Source organism: Ambystoma mexicanum, chromosome 5q (assembly GCF_040938575.1).
Source record: "Ambystoma mexicanum isolate Mex_15411 chromosome 5q, UKY_AmexF1_1, whole genome shotgun sequence".
Taxonomy (NCBI): Eukaryota; Metazoa; Chordata; class Amphibia; order Caudata; family Ambystomatidae; genus Ambystoma; species Ambystoma mexicanum.
The window spans coordinates 1,324,585,501-1,324,603,036 of record NC_090933.1 but is presented as its reverse complement, the minus strand read 5'-3'; the positions used below and the strand labels follow the sequence as shown (position 1 = coordinate 1,324,603,036).

The 17,536-nt window shown below is 42.7% G+C and overlaps 1 protein-coding gene across 1 annotated transcript in view; it reads right to left on the bottom strand.

Moving 5' to 3' along the window:
- Nucleotides 1-17,536, bottom strand: part of LOC138498512 (zinc finger protein 615-like) — a 1,154,252-nt gene that overhangs the window by 99,305 nt on the left and 1,037,411 nt on the right. The window contains exon 3 of the mRNA XM_069622289.1: nt 5,787-5,848. The gene's annotated coding sequence lies outside the window, so the exon portion shown is untranslated. The remainder of the gene's footprint in view (nt 1-5,786; nt 5,849-17,536) is intronic.

The following is a 17,536-nucleotide window of genomic DNA, read 5'->3' as shown; positions in this document are numbered from 1 at the left end:
TTTAAACCAGTATATACAGCTCGCCTCAATCACTTGAAAAAATATTGACTATAACCCGGTACTAAGAAAACTGTATAAATGTTTTCATATCCTTATATTCCTGATATCTTCATAACACCCTGATCAATACGCTGCAGGACACATCTACAAACAATTGACATCATGGCTATTGCAGTACTTGTATTTTCCTTTCTCTTTTGTTGTTTTATTGCTTATTTTATCTCACATTTCATTTAAATTGATTATGGATGAGGTGGATGTGTCCTTATGGCATAATGTTAGTGAAGAAGTTAGAAAACAAGTACATTTCCAGTTAGAGCAAGAAATGGTGTTACGCCCAGTTGGGAGACAGTAAGGGCTAAGAGAAGCATTACAGATGAGGATTTCATGTGAAGGTATTTTTATAATTAGATAAATATTGAACGAAACTCATGGTATAGGCAAACGGAGAAGGTGGAGAGAGACAGAGAGAGAGATCAAGTGAAAGCTGTTTTGTTTGCTCACTTATCCCATATGCCATGACAGCCTTTCGAGCATCTATACCACAAGAGGTACCCGAGTACAGAGCACATTGTTTGGTACATCTCGCAGTATGCCAGGCTAGAGGATAATTTCAGGGACAATAGACTATGATAAAGTATGCCGCAGGATCAGAATTCCTATACGTAGACAACTATATAAGACGATAGCTGGTTCATTTATCTATTGTCCTGCATGCCCACATGGCTGACAGATGCATTGAAATTTTGGTTGGCAATTTTGGTACTGGTCCTAATGGCTTTTTGCATCTTGAGAATAGCAATAAGCCAATGTAAAAAGACGGGCATGAAGGCACTCCAAATTACAGTAATGGTTAATGTGGCTGCCACTGGACATCAGTACACTAAAACTGATGAGGAAGTTTACTGTCCCATGCACCAATTGGGGCCGCCAGTAAGACACCCTGGAGCATTGTCTACATGCCCAAAATATATCCATAACTACAATGAGCAATGGATGAAATGTGACAACAGTGGCGAGTGCTGGTTTATGACATGCAGTACAGCAGATTACGTAGCGCAAGTAGCTAACGTGAGGGGGTCACCAGATTGTGGCTGCACAAGGATGGCTATAAAATCATCAGAAAAAAAGAAGTTGTGGTCGATGACTCGACCAGAGGAGGGAATGTAGTGGGGCAATTGTTGGCTAGAAAGCAGGTGCCCCCTGCCGTCCCCAGAAAACACAGAATTATAAAATCAGAAAGAAAACATTTGAAACTGCACTTTAAATCCTCCTAGAAATGCAGCTAGGCACAACGAATAGTTAGGTTCGCTACACAAGTAGGGACAGAAGAGGCATTAGCTGGCATTAGTGTGTCTTTATTAAATAGAATAGACTAGGTGGCAGGAAAGCGCATACTAAGAGAGGGTCTCACTACACATGTAGGGGCAGCATGGCTATAATAGGTAGGGTTATGTTACAGCATACCCATATGGAGAACTGAGATGTGCCAGTCATGCACCAGGCAGGTAGGCAGCAAATAAATGCAGAGCTAATTTGTGCTGCAGATGAAACACAAAATGCCATTTTAAAAATTGCACCAGCAGAGAATTCAACCCTGCAAGTTTAAGGAAGGCCAAGTGAACACACTTAAACAAATCAGGAAAAATGCAGTAGCCGACTTGATGATGACTAGCCAAAGGTATATCAAGGCCAAGCCGTGCAGGACACGTACATAACAGAATAAGTATTATTGTGTGCGGTCAAGCTGTCAGATAAATCAAGTTGCAAAGATCGAGCAAACCGTTTCATGTTTATAGCATCCCAGGAAATCGGAAGGAAGTGACAGGTTAATGCATTCTGCCTGGCCAGGCATGAAGCGAAGACCAAGAAGCGGCTTAAGAAAAACAACTAAAACCCAGCGATGAAAACTTAATGGTACGACTCGCAAAATAATTAGCCATAAATCTGTCAAGAATAGGATGGCGTACGAAGGCCTTAAGCATGGGAGGTAAAACATGGGCAATTTGATTTAATTAAAATAAAGCAACATGCTTGTCTCTCCCTCTCTCGTACCTAGATACACATGTCAGCATGCAGCCAGTTCATGGATAGTGTGATCACATTGTACCCCATTAGCACATATCTTTTTTCACTGCAGAAGTAATTTAGGGCCTACAAATTGATTTACATACATGATGATGTAGCACTTTTTTAGGGGAAGGTACAGAGGTGGGATCTTAGATAAAGGTTGTCCAATCCATAGTTGTGCACATATAGGTTCCATATGTAGCTTAGTAGAGGGAGCCAATGAGCAGGAGCAATAGGTTTTCATAACTTCGACATCGCAGTGACTCATTCATGTTATATAACCTCCTGTTTTCTGTCAAACATTGGAGAATTCTGGAGTGAGAGTTTGGCTTTTTATCTTGATTTTTCCCAGGGTATTGTAATAAACTGGGTTGCCTTGCATGTAGCATACCATGCTCTGTGTTGTCTCTTTTTTGACAAATGCCACTTGGAGGGCTTTTTGGCTTTTGACCTCTACCTCTGCCTTGCCTGATATGATTGCTGTAGTTCTGGCAAAGGGTACTCGACTGGCCTTCAGAAAAGCGGTCTTCAAACTGAGGGCTGGCCCCCGGGGGTGTGAAGGATTTCCAAGGGGTGCCCCAGCATCTTAAAAACGGGATTAAGATGACTGGTTTAAGAGAAAAAAAGATAAGGGGACTGTTTTTAATGGAAACTATAAGCAGTAAAAAAAATCTTCTTATATTTTTTGAAGAGCCTGTGGGCCCCCTGGACATCCTGTGGTCCCCCGGGCGGCAGAGGCAACCGGTATGTGTGGGCCCAGAAACAATATTTTTACTCACGGAGTGTGGGGACAGGCTCAGTAAGAAAAGGTTTGATGACCACTGTACTAGAGTGATGGGATTGGGAAAGGACACCTAATCATTCACACTTAACTTGTTCATTCATCACTGGAACTGTTTACTCATATGCTGGCTTTGCACCCCTTGTTTCTTCACTTTAAAGACTTGTGACTCACTACAAAACATATATTCTTGGAACCCAGCTCATTATCAGGCTACCCTCGGCCTCCTCCTCTCCTTCCCTCATCTCTGATTGTCTGTCTGCCATCCATGAGTGGTGTGCCGCTATTGACCTCTGCCTTAATGCCAGTAAGACTGAGATTCTACTCATCAGCACACCCGCTCCCTCCTTCCCTGCAGTTCTCTGGCCGGCCTCTCTTGGCCCTTTTTCTGCTCCCACCTGCAAGGCAAAAAACCTTGCAGCCTTCTTCGACTCCACCCTCTCCTTCTCGCCTCACATCTCCGACGTCTCTAAGAAGTCACACTACCAGCTGCACCTCCTCAGAGGTATACTTCCTTTCCTCTCCTTCCCCCAGAAGCTCACTGTCTCCAGAGCTACCTGGCCACCTTTTCTGATTCTCGGGCCCAGGCCCCGCCAGTTGCCCGTCTGCACTGCCTCCCTGGCAACCCCTGCAACTGGGGACTGTTTTCTGTATCCCTACAGTCCTCCTACCAGCACTTATGACTGCACTTACCTTGCACTTGACACCAGTGGCATTTTTATCTATCTTATTTTATTCTATTATCCCATGTACTGCACTTTCCCCTCTCCCTTCCCCACGCACTTTTCCCTTTCCCTATCCCCATGCCCTTCGCGATCTGAATGATACCTGGCCTAGTAGGATCGTTGTTCTGTCTTCCCTTTGTTCCCCATCCCTTGCCTCGTCGCGCCTTGAAACACTTACTTACCTTAACAGCGAAAGACTAAGCGCTAGAGGGCTTATTCCATAAGAAGGGTACAACTGTATGTTTGCTTTTTTAAGGCAGTTTTTGTATTTTGTATTTAATTTATTGAGCACTTTCGCCAATTCCAAAAATTCGAAATACAATGGTCCAATAAAATGAAGCATGATAACCAAATCAATGACCAAAGCTGGCTGATTAAAGGAAAGAGAAGAAGAGGAGTTTTTAATTGGGAATGAAAGAAATCTGATAGCTAGAGGATGCACCAACAGAATGAGGTTGAGGGTGCACCGACAGAATGAGGTAGAGGATGCACAGACAGAATGAGGTAGAGGAAGGACAGACAGAATGAGGTAGAGGATGCACAGATATAATGTGGAAGCGCATTCCAATGCTGAGGTGTAAGAAGAGTAAAAGAAGGGAACCGAAAAGTCTAGGGCGGCTGAGGAACGACAAGAGGGACAATGAGAGGACAGAAATCCGGCAGCCATTTTAAACAAAGTTCCCAAGATAGCAACACATTTTCCATAATAAAAATCTGGATTTCCTCTCTTTGGAATGAGTAGGATTACCTATCTTTGCTGCCCACTTTTACATGTTATTGACGGCATCATGATTTACAGTGAGGCGAGTGTGGGTATGTGTAAGAGAGAGAGAGAGAGAGAGAGAGATTATTCCTGAAAACAAAATATATTGGTTCTAAAATATCCACGTTCCCCCCAGCAGGTGGCCTAAAACCAAAACCCTTAATGCTATATTTCACATAAAGCCTTTGTCACATCAGGGATTGAGGCCTTAACGGATGAGGTCCATCCCTCACCCCTCCTGCCAGGATGGTCCAATATCAGGATTTTAGATCACTCACATTGCACATCATGTAGAGCTCGTCAAGTGTTATGACTGAATCATGCTGCTGTCAGCAACAGTATCTGCAGGGTGTGAGCTGTGAGGACTTGATGAAGACCTAGGCTCAGATGATGGAGCCACATCTTGGAGCTTCCCTCCCAGGGCAATGTGTGGGAAAGTGCTTCAAAGCGAGTCTTTATTAGGAATGCACACGGGATGCTAGCCAACAGGGGGTCCTAACACCTAACCATGCCAGTTGGTCATTATTTCCAATAACTGGAGACAAGAAGTTAATAAATCAGGGACACAGATCATTTCAGGAGCCTGTAATACTCTGATCACCTGAATTTCTAACCGTTCATGAACGCGTGTAAGTGTGCATTTCACTGTCCTTGACACACCTCCCTTCACAAGCGTGAAAAACAGCTTCCTTTTCAATCACCTCATGCTGTGCAGGCAAGGGGATTGTGGGTCGGTCATATTTCCGCACTCCATACCATCCTTTCCATCGACTCTACCTCATGCTCTCAATTCCACTCCAGAATGCTCCCTCATTCATGCCTAGACACGAAACAACACCCAGATAGATGTCCAAGTGCAGATCCGGCGTTCCGTTGCTCCCCAGGTGATCTCGAAGGAGAACAACCAACACTACTTGTAGCTACCAATGTGCCTATTTAATTCACTTGTAGAGCTCCACTCCTCCACCCCTATAGCAAAGTGCTGTGATCCACCATACAGGTTCAATAGCGAATTACTAATTAACAGGACAGCAGAGGAATGTATTAACATAAAATAATAGGTGCATTTGTAGAGTGCAACCCCCTGTCCCCCCCACGCCCCACTGGTGCATTTTGGTGTTATAGACAGATGCTAACCGATGTTCATTGTTACACAACTCAGCTGTACTCATTCTGTTAATCTTGGATGGATGAAGGGCTGAGTGGACCAGTGACTATGAGGACACACACATGGATCCTTCTAGAGAATGCCTTAGTCCACTAAGCCACATATATGGACCCTAAACCTGGATCTGGACACCACTTCCAGGATGAGGCAGGAAAGAGAAATAGAGACAAGACAGGAGAGAAGGGCACATGAAGGGTCCAGGAACGCAGGGTGGGAGACAGGCTATCTCAGAAGCATAGAGCAACCTGTGCAGAGAAACAAGCTACAGGAGTTATTTACCTTTTCAGTGCCTGTGCTTCTTACGTTGTGCAGAGTAGGATGACACAATAGTGTGTTTAGATCTAGAAATGGAAGACATTCTTACGTTAGTAATTAAATACTACAAACACAAGACATCTCCACTCCCCACAAGTAATGCGCCCTCCAACACATACACAGAAGACAGGATTAACTGGAGGTTTATGAAGAACAAGCAGAGACAAAACAGAGGATCGCTTTCTCACCAAGAGGATTATGTTCCCTCACCCTGCCTCCATTTCTGCCAACTCCCCCATACTCATGGGTCCTTCCTGTCCTCCACTGCACCCTGCAACATTGTGTTTTACAACAGTTCTAGTAAAAGTGAAGAAAATGGATTTAAATGACCACCATTAGTGTGTCATTATCCCATTCAGCCTGCACCTTCATGCAGCCTCCACTTCACCGTTCACACCTCTTAAGAACATGCCTAGCCACATGCACACACACACACACACCCTTCCCATTGCCTGCAAACAGGATCCCACAATCATTCATAGGCAGATCCAGATCACTGTCAAACTGGGCTTCTTGGCTGTTTGGCAATGGGTTTACATCCCAGTCTATCGAAATAAAGTATCCCTTTGAAACACTTGAGAGATAGAGCAGTACAAGGCTACACTGGCTTAATAACGGGAAGGCCCAGGTTCGAGTCTCCAGTAGGGATGCATTTAAAAACAAAGTATTCCTTAAACAAGGTAACGACGTACCCTTTAGTTCCCGCACACTTTGACTGCTGGATATATTTCACATTTGAAAACTAGTGTTTGATGTCCCAGGAAGACGAAAAGGAGCCCATCCCCCGCTCGGGACCTCGAGGAGTGATTGCTGATTGGCCGAGATAAAGATCTGCATCGGCCAAGCCGAGCCGCAAACCCGAAGAACAGACATGCGCACTGGTCAGATACTGATCCTCAGAGCGTGCGTTGAGCTGAGATACTGATCTTTTGTGCATGCGCAGTAAACGCACGAAGAGCCGTACCTGCGTACATCGCGGAACAAACTGCGCATGATCAGGATCACGCAGAGGAGTAACGTGCCGCGCGCTGAGACAGCAATAGCAATAGCAGGTGCTGAGTGCTGAGAGAATCCCCAAAGTATGCTGGGAAAAGCAACATACTGCGCATGCTCAAAGATCAGCCATGCACGTGCTGGGCGCTGAGAGAGTTGTATGCTCGGGAAAAGGAACATAGCTCCCAAATCACAAGCTTTTGGCGGGTGTCACCCGCCTTGTAAAAGCTGACTCCCCCTTTTGGCTTACTGCACAAAAACCCAGACTCATTTAAAAGTGGAAAAGGTTGCTTTAATGTGACAGGCCAAAGCTTACAATCAAACGCTTAACTGGTTCCATGGCCTAACAAACTAAAGAAATATTTTAACAACCAATTAAATAATTTAAACATTTTCATTTTCATTTTTCCCCAACAATTAAATAATTAAATAACCCAATTCCTCCCTAATGATCCCTTGGATCCTACCGTCTCCTTGCCCCTTTTCCATGCGTCCCGCTTTCTCCCAGGGGCCATGCCCCTCCAGGCTCAATACCTGTTCCCCCAGGGTGACCTGCTTGTGCAAACAGCGCCGCCCCATCCTTTCCCGTGTCATTCCCCCATTGTGCTTCCCTCCCCCCACATCAAAAGGGGCCATGCCCCCGGCACCAGAAAAACCCTCCCCCGAGGAGTTCTTTCTGCCCCACCCCCCCCCAAACTTTTCTACCTTAAACTTTTTACCTTGGACCTTGGTCGGTTGAGGCTTTGAATGGTTCAGGGTCGGGGTTGTGTTGATGTGTTGTCCTAGTGGATCCGTCTTGGTGAGCTTGTGTATTCAGACATTCGTATCCTTCTGTCCTGACTGGTTCTTTGGTTTCTGTGGGGTGAACATCCTCAGGACTGTTTTTTAGTTGTAGTGTGTGTGGTGGGGCATTGCTTCCAGCTTTGTATTGGTGGACCGTGTGTAGTGATGAAACATTCTGTTTCTCACCCATTGCATTGGGGCCCATGGTGCAGTGCTTCCTTTCCCTGTCTATGTTTTGTCCTTAGGGCTGTTGGGGTAGGTAATAGTTAAGGTCATGGTCCTCTTGATGATTTGTTCTAGTCTTTGTCTTCATTTGCTGTGTTTGCTATCTTTGGTCGTATTGCGACTGTCTCCCGTTTGGTCCTTTGGTATGTCGTGGTATATTTACCTCAGCTTTTCCCATTGATTGATCGGTGTGTATCGCGGTCGCTCTACGCTCATTGATGTTTTTAGTTATCTCGGTGCCCCTGTGGCCAGTCTTTCTAGTTATGACATGAAGAGCCATGTTTTGAGTAATTTCCTGAATAATAGGTGGTTTCTTGTGTTACATATGTACTCTGGAAGGTCATTCCAGGTTTTCGGGGCTAGGTGAGAGAAGGAGGATCCTCCTAGTTTTCTTTTGCTGTAGGGCTTCGGTTCCAGGCGGATGTCCATGCTTGATCTGAGCGTTCTTGTTGGTTGATGTAGGTGATATGATATGATATGATATGGCATTTGTAACGCGCCTATACACAAGTGTTTCAAGGCGCGACAAGGCAGGGAGGGGGGAACAGGGGGGAAAGACAGACAACGATCCTACTAGGCCAGGTGTCATTCAGATCGCGCAAGTGCAGGAGTAGGGGGAAGCGAAAAAAGTGCAAGGGGAAGGGGAGAGGGGGAAGTGCTGAACAGGGTAAGTAGAATAATAAATAAATAAATAGGGCCAGCTGGTGGCAAGTGCAAGGTAAGTGCAGACAAGTGCTGGGAGGGGGGGGCTGTAAGGGATGCAGAGACAGTCCCGCAGTGCTGGGGTTGCCAGGGAGGCAGTGCAAGTGGAGAGTGGCTGGGCCAAGGACCGAGGTCGGTGAGAGTGACCCAGGTGCAGGTTCAGTGGAGTTTCAGTGAAGAATTAGCAGGGGAGAGGGAGAGAGAAAGCAGAAGCAAAGAGGAAGGTTTTGAGGTGCTTCCGGAACCGAAGATGGTTCTCCTCAAGTTTCAGGGAGGCAGGAAGGCTGTTCCAGAGGGAGGCCCCTGCCGCAGAGAGAGATCTACCCCCAGCTCGTTGCTTCGAGAAGCGGCTGACCCTGAGGGAGTTGGAGACAGATGAGAGAAGAGCTCGGGAAGGAAGATATTTAGGAAGAGAGAGTTGAAGGTATTTAGGCCCCAAGCCCCAGAAGGCCTTGTGGACAATGCAGAGGGTTTTGAACTTAATCCTCGCAGCCACAGGGAGCCAGTGTAGAGATTTCAGTCCTGGAGAGATACGGTCCCTGGGCTTGAGGCCAAGGACAAGTCTCGCAGTCCTGTTCTGGATGAGTTGCAGAGGGCGGAGAGTAGAGGCAGGCAGATTAAGATAGAGGAGAGTAGAGTTTGTCTCTTAGGAACTCAGCGCCTTCGTTGTGTATTGCTCTGTGTGTAATGCACATTGTTTTGAATTTTATTTGTTGTTTTATTGGTAGCCAATATAGTGTTTTCAGCGCTGGTGTGGTGTAATCTCTTCGGGGTAGTTTCAGAAGTAGTCTGGCTGCCACGTTTTGAATGTGTTGTCGTTTTTCTAGGAGTCGTTCAGGCATGCCTAGGTATAGGCTATTGGCATAGTCTACTTTGGACATGACGAGGGTGATGATGGTGGTTGTTTTGTTGGTGAACGATAGAAACGGTAAGATTCTCTTAGCCGCTCACAGGAGAAAGAAGCATTTCTTGAGGAGAGCGTTTACTTGTGGCTCTAGCGTGAGATTACTGTCCATCAGAACCCCCAGGTTTTTTACAATATGTGAGGGTGCTGGGGTTGTCCCGAGTTCCCTTGGCCAAGGGATTAATTGGTTTTCTCCTCCATTTTTTGTGACAACCATTATTTCAGTTTTGCCTGGGTTGATTTTGAGGGAGTTAGAGTTCATCCAGAAGAATACATTGCGGAGGCAGTTTTCTAGCGTTGAGTTTCTTTCCGGGTTGTCTTGTATTTTGAAGATTATTTGTGTATCATCAGCATAGTTGTAGCAGGTGAGGCCATGGCTTTTGATGATTCTGATCAGTAGATACAGGTATATGTTGAATAGTAGCGGGGAGAAGGATGATCCATGTGGTACTCCACAGGTGGAATCTCTCGGGCTGGATTTGAAGGGTTTCATCCATATGGTTTCCGTTCTGTTTGTTAGGAAAGATTTGATCCATAGTAGGGCGGTGTCTGTTATTCCAAGTCCTTCTAATCTCGTTATCAGTGCTCCAGATAAGATTTTTAGGTGGGAGTATTTTACTCCCTATTTTTAAACTTTGAGAGTAAATGTGATTTCAAGAGAATAAAAATGACTTTTCTCCTTTGCAAGAGCGTAAAATGTATGTGACCTACAGCCGTGTGTGCAAAAACTGTATGGAAATCATTACCATGCAGCAGCTTTCTGCATTGTGAAAGAATAGACCTTTAATTATTTCTCTAAGGTCTGGCCATTTGATCTCTCATGTATATATTTAAATGTTGAAAACACCGAAACCTGGCCAATTACATAGTAAAGCAAGCATGAATTATATTGTGCGTTTTGAGGTTCGATAGCAGAATTGTATTTTGATGGTTAATTAGTCCTTGTTTCCTGGAGCTGTTACTACCTAATGGTATGCCAATGTTATGATACAACAAACAGTACAGAGAGGCAAGGACTCAATGCTAAATTCTATAATTATTGTCTCGGGAGGATAGCTCAGGGCCTTGGAAGCAAGACGACACGGAGCAACACAGGTTCAATTCCCGGGTCCGTGCTTGGAAACCTCTGGGTATTAAGCGTATTATAAATAACATATATCATATATCTAATCTCATGGTCAAATGGTTATTTATATAGCGCTTTCAGCAAAGCGCTGTACGTAGAACATATTTATCACAATTATCACCAAACTTAAGTTGGTACTCCTTAATCGAGCATGAAAGGCTGAGTTGGCCTTGCCAGGATTCAAAGCTGCAACCTATAGATTACGCAGAGTTCGCAGTAACGAGTGCTCAACCAGCTGAGCTAACATATTGGCTAACATCCTTCAGAAGTCGGGTAACTGAATATCGACTGAGGTATAATAATCACAGTGCCTAGATGTTGGACGAACCATGTATGAAGCGCTATATAAAGTTAAATACCAATCTGGATTATCACAGGGACAGGTTTTGCTGAGTTTCTATTTCATTACAAATGTAACTTTCATTTGTTATTTTTTTTAACAGCGCTTCCACTTCCTGGAGAGTCAGGTTATGGATGTTAGAACACCTGTGATTGGTGGATCTATTTTAAAGAGCCATTTCCTGAGTGAACTATCACTACGGCGGGTATGCGGTGCCTATTTATCTAGGCATCGCGTCACTGTAGCTGTACATTTACTTTTCAGGGACGTTTCTCTGGATACAAAGATAAAGTAAAGAGAGTGAGCTGCCGAAATCTGTAAAAGCGTTTTTTTAAAAGCCAACGTTCTGCCGCCTAACATTGCGCTCGGGTAGCATTGCGAGCTTACTGCTCTTGCTACACTGGTGCCTGCTTCCTGGAGGAGGCGGGGCGCTGCAGACTCACATGACGAATCACGTGACATCCACCGGGCCTCAAAACCAGCCCTAAACCAGCCGAGGGGTGTGTGCTGCCGAAATCTGTAAAAGCGTTTTTTTAAACGCCAACGTTCTGCCGCCTAACATTGCGCTCGAGTAGCATTGCGAGCTTACTGCTCTTGCTACACTGGTGCCTGCTTCCTGGAGGAGGCGGGGCGCTGCAGACTCACGTGACGAATCATGTGACATCCACCGGGCCTCAAAACCAGCCCTAAACCACCATTGCGGCGTAAAGCCCTGTGGAGTTAAGCCCTCTGGCTGTTATACGGCTGTTGTGCGTGTTGTGCCGATGCTGCTGAAGGAAGATTAATTTACAGGATCCTAAGTAAGCAAACCAGCTATCTCAGTGTAATATACATTATCACCTGGCTGGGGGGGAGAGTCGGACTAAGGCCGCTCCTCAAGCTGTCGGGCGTTCCCACTCCGGGTGGTTCTTTTGGATTGACACTTTGATACTCCATTTATTGACATTTTAACTCTACTCCTCAACCATTCATTAACTTTTATCATTATATGACTTGTGATGATAATTTTAACCAAACTAATTATTTTCCTTATGAAATTGTATAACTTTGGTTTTTATTCGCTCCCATTCTAATTGATGGTATTGGCTGCTCATTTTATAGTTCTATTATCTGCTGATCCCTGATATTAGTTTAATTTATCTCAGGGGCTGCGAAGGTTTCTTCTCCCCTGTTATTTTTAAGAAACAGAGTGTATTTTAACTACTGAATTGATTAGGTCCTAGGTACATTTATTATAGATTTACTTGTGATAGGATTGATTTAATTTTTGGGTGATTTGCCTCCTTAGGGATTAATAGTTATTCCTTCTCATATCTTATTTATATATATCCCCCCTAACGCTCTATTAACATGGCCCAAAGTCCATGCTCACATAATTTGAGATCTAAAAAGGGGAAGAAAAGCGTATCCACATCTAATATCAAATTAGGAACCCAGAAGCCTGGTAAAGGGAAAAAACTAAAAAAGGGAAGTAAGAATGAGCCTATTTGTGAGACTAAAGGCGTATTGGAACAACCTAAGATACTCAGCTTTTTTACTATAAAAGAAAAAGTAACGGCATCTGACAATGTACTCCCCCTCCCTCCCTCCTCTAATAGCTCGAGGATTGACAATGTATTACCTCCCCCTCTTCCTTCTAATAGCTCTATGATTGATAATAATTTGCTGTTGACATTAGTACATAAATTCAGGCGTCAATCTTTGGGAACGGGAACAAATCTGGAAATTTCTGCAGTAGAGGATACCGACATGAATAATATTATCGGTACAAATCTGTCAGCTTCTCCAGATTTGGATAAATTTGCCCAGAGAGAAGTGGAACTTAATTTGAGCGATGAGTCTTATAATTCTATGGGTAACCTTTCTGAAATTTCTGTTAACAGTGATGGAAGTAAGGTAATTGAAAACTCACTTAAATCTGGTGAGAAATTGGATGCCCTAACTACCATGATGGATGTCCTCTTGACCATTTGCACTAAATTGCTTAAAGAACAGAGTGACACAAAATCATTGGTATTGCAGAATATTGATAATACCAGATCACTTGGGATTATGATAGAGGAATACTGTGGAAATGATTTTAAAAAGGGGGAAAGGCATACCGTGGGGTCTAATGAGGTGTTAGGAGAATTGAGTGAGTTGGTTTTGGTGGTTGAAAAAGAAAATGAGAATACTACTGTACAGACTAATATTTCCCACCCGGAACAACTTAATTCAAGGGAAAACTCGGCTGATAAGACTAGTATTAGTGTGAGAGAGGTAGAAATAAGGGTAGCTCAAGGCTCTAGAAGGCGTACTAGGCGAAATAGAAAAAATAAAAAATCCACCCGTAAGAGGATGGTGATGGACAAGACTAAAACTACTAAGATTGTTAAAAAAAATTCCCTGGCTCTAGCAAATACCGCCCCTTTAGACTCTGAATGCATAGAAGTGGGGAACCACTATGAAATTATCGAACATCAGCGGAAGTCGGACGAAGGGAAAAAAGTGGTAATTAAAAGTAAGGGACTAGAAAACTGGCTAAAGGGTAAGGATAATACAATAGAGGAAAGTGAATGTGAGGACATGGTATCTATAGAAAACAATTTTAAATATGTTGAAATTCCATATAATAACAATATTATGCCTCTCACAAAAAGGGAGAGGGAAATATATATCAAAGAGATGTAACGATTGGCCATGCTTAGTAACCAAAAAACAAGTATGGCAAATTTTGTGGGAATAAATGAAGAACCCCAACTTATAGTGGGGAAAAGTATTAAAATCATAGAAAAATCCACTCTTGATGAAAGCCCATTTTTAAATCGGGCTTGGTTACTGAATAAACTGTCACACATTCCACAGTTACAAAATATTAATTCAGGGGATATTGAATCTATTATCCTGCCGGAATATGGAAGCTGGGAAAACTGGGTCATTGTCCAATTTAGATCTGCAGTTTTTGTTGACCTCATAAGGGAATACTCTAATGGAGTATGGGGCAATAACTATGAAATTGTGATATGCCACTCCGCAATTCATAATGATCGGAATGATAAAAACATGGATTTGGTGGGAGCTTCACCTACTACTATGGAATCAAGAAATAAAAATGTAGAAGTAAATTCTTTGGAGAGAAATACTACTATTCAGAATTGAGATGAGGTATGTATTAATAAATTCAATCTCCTCTCTTGGAATAGTAGAGGCTTTAATTCCCTATTACACAAGGATGGTATCCAATTGTTGTTGGAGAGTGATGTTTTTGCTTTACAAGAAACTTGGGTAACTGGGGAAATTCTACTTGATGGATATAATATCTGGAGTAAAGCTGCTTCCAAAGGTGAAAAGGGCCGGCCGTATGGAGGGCTATGTATTGGGGTAAAAAAACATCTTTCATTTAAACCTTATGAGAAGCACGGGAACTTACCTAATGTTATGTGTGCAATCATAGATAGGGGAAGGTTATCAGGGAACCTCCTTCTCATTAACATCTACTCTCAACCAGGGGGGGATAATGTTCATGAGATTGGGGAGTTTCTAAACCATACTATTGAAAGCTGGACCCTGGATTTTCCTCAGTCCGAAATTTGTATAGTGGGCGATTTTAACGCCCACTGTTCTCTGTTGTAAGGGAGATGAATAGGTGCAAATAATTGTGGGATGAAACGGTCATTACCGCATCATTGGAAACACAGGAGGACAACCTGGTTGATGGGTTAAATACCCAGTTTGTGCAGGGATGCCGGTGGATGAACCTTATGTCTAGTTGGGGGTTAGAATATTTAGAACCTAATATAGGGCCAGGTACTGGGGCAACCTGGACTAATGGGAAGGTAGGCTATAGGTTAGACTATATGTTTGTAAATAAAAAACTAAGCCAATCTACGATCTATTTTGAACACATAGATAACATTTTGAGTGACCATACACCCATCAGGGGTAAATTTTTTAATGGCCCGAAAAAGCAAAGTTGGGATGTGGGCAATGTGATGGATATTCAATTTTCTGCAGGTGGAAACAGGATCACTTGGTCGGATACAAATTTAATTATCTTTAATGAGCTGTTTGATCGCCTGATCATTGATGGCCAGGATATTGCGCGTAACGGCCTCAATTTGATAACGAATTTGCTGGTAATAATACGGAGGACAAACAGCAACCTTATTGTGAAAAATAAAAAGGGAAAAAATCATTCCCACAAATTTGATCAAGTGATTTATGACAGGAAAAAAGAAATGATGGGTGAGATTCGTAAACTAAAGCAGACATGTGACTTAGATGACGAAGAGAGAAGTAAGAGAATCAGTAATTTAAAGACACAATATAAAAACTGGCTAAAGGATTATAAGTATAGTACTAATAATGTTAATTGGAGGTGTTTATATAAGATATGTAAAACCCATGACTCAAAAAAAATGTGGTACTTATATCGACAATACTTGATGGAGGAAGATTGTAGGGAAAATACTAATGTGAGCCAGGAGGCTTGGAAGCAGTATATTACTGATCTCTACTTCAAGATTAGGGATATGTCTGCTATCCCTACTGGTATAAATCCATACAGCTATAATACATTTCCCTTTGGTATTCTGGACATTATTAAAGTGATCTCTAAAATGAAAGCATCACGTGCCCCCGGCCCAGACGGGTTAGCTAATGCGGTCATAAAACAAAATCCCATGAAATGGGCAGTGACTCTGCTCCAGCTATTTACTGGTATATGGGAGACAGGCCGCATACCGGATAGTTGGAGGAAAGCTATAGTAGTCCCTATTTTTAAAAAAGGGGACAGAAAATTGCCCGATAATTATAGATTGCTGGCCATGGCAGACAGTAGCTGTAAGATCTTCTGCTCCCTGTTAGTTGACAGCTTAAATAACTGGATAGAGGAAAAGGGTCTTCTGTCTGCTCGCCAAACTGGCTTCCGCAAAGGATATAGCACCCTCGATAATCTAATAATGTTGAAACACATTATAGCAGGGGCTAAGGATAAGGGGGAAAAACTATGTGTGTTTCGTTGATTATTCGAAAGCCTTTGACAGTGTTAATAGGGGACTTTTGTGGAAGAAATTAAGAGAGAAAAAGATCTGCCCCAAAATTTTGCATTTTTTGGAAGAAATGTATAGGGAAACTACTGTCTCCATATGTTTGGGCAAAGGAGGGATGTTATCACCTGAGATCGCTACTAATACTGGACTGAAGCAGGGATGTGTCACATCGCCTATATTGTATAACTTGTATGTTTCAGATATGTGGGAAAGCTTTACCATCATAAAAACTTCCCACCAATAGTGGCGGGGAAACCCATATGTGGCCTTATGTATGCAGATGACACCGTCCTCTTGGATAAGACTCCGATAGGGCTGCAAAGAATGTTGAATGGCCTACTAGCTTACTCTGAAGCGAATAACCTTAGTATTAATATAAATAAGACTAAGGTAATGGTATTCGGAGCTACAAAGTTCGAAAAGAAAAAACTTTCCTCAAGATGGCAGATAAACTCTATTAAATTGGAGGTTGTTGAGGCCTATCCATATTTGGGGATGCCTATTCTGAGCAATCCCTGCATAAATATTTTCCAGGAGGCGGTTAATCTAAAAATACTAAAGAAATGGAAAGTCATAAGGAAATATATGACCAGTAAAGGCGGCCACTCAATCGAAGGTTTACTTGAGATATACAAAAGCTGCATTATACCTGGTATTCTGTATGCGCTGGAAACAGTAGAAAGTAAATATCTGAGTAAACTACACTTACTTGAAGGGAAGATCTGGAGACCAGCCCTAGGACTCCCCAATTCAGTACCAATACAAGCTATAAGGTGCGAACTGGGGCTTATATCCTCTTGAGTTTGTGGAAAATCGAATGTTGCAAACTCTATTTTAGAATAATCTCAGGGGACGGGGATGAAGGAAGTCTGCTTAACCTTATAAGACAAAATAAAATTGAAGGCAGATTTAAGAATTCCTATATGCTAAATCTTCAAAAAATAGTATTATCTTTTCTAGAAGCCCTTAGCTATAATGAATTCATGGGAAAAGATAACAGAATGTGTATTAAGAAAAGTCTTAAAGATAAAGCTTTTATTTGGGATCAATCTTATCTTTATAATAAGTCCAGATACTCTGTTTATGCTCTCCAAGGCCTCAAACCTGCCACCCCAAGACAATATCTGCTAAACACGGGAAGCAGAGCTTTGAGAAGATTTATCTTGCAACTACGTTTGAACATTCTCCCGTGTAATGATATTATCGGGGCAAGAACAAAAACTCCCCGTGCAGAAAGATTGTGTAGGCACTGTAATATAGAGGTGGAGACAGCAAGTCATATTTTAACTTCATGCACCAAATTAAGGGAATGTTATTTTAAAGGGTATGCAAATTTTGTAGAGGATATGCGAAGGATTGAATCTGACCAATTTTGGTCAGTTATTTATGATGGAGAGATTAAGGTTTTTATTGGGGCAGCCTTTTATATTTGGAAGCGAGTAATATGATGTATGTTTTTTTATGTGTAATATGTAACTGTGTTTGGTTGATATAATATTTTTGTAGTGTATAAGGTTTTAATTAACCAAAAAACACTTTAATTAAATTAAAAAAAAAAGTAATGACAATCACTCACCCTTGAACAAGGACTCTGCTGCCACTGACCATTTA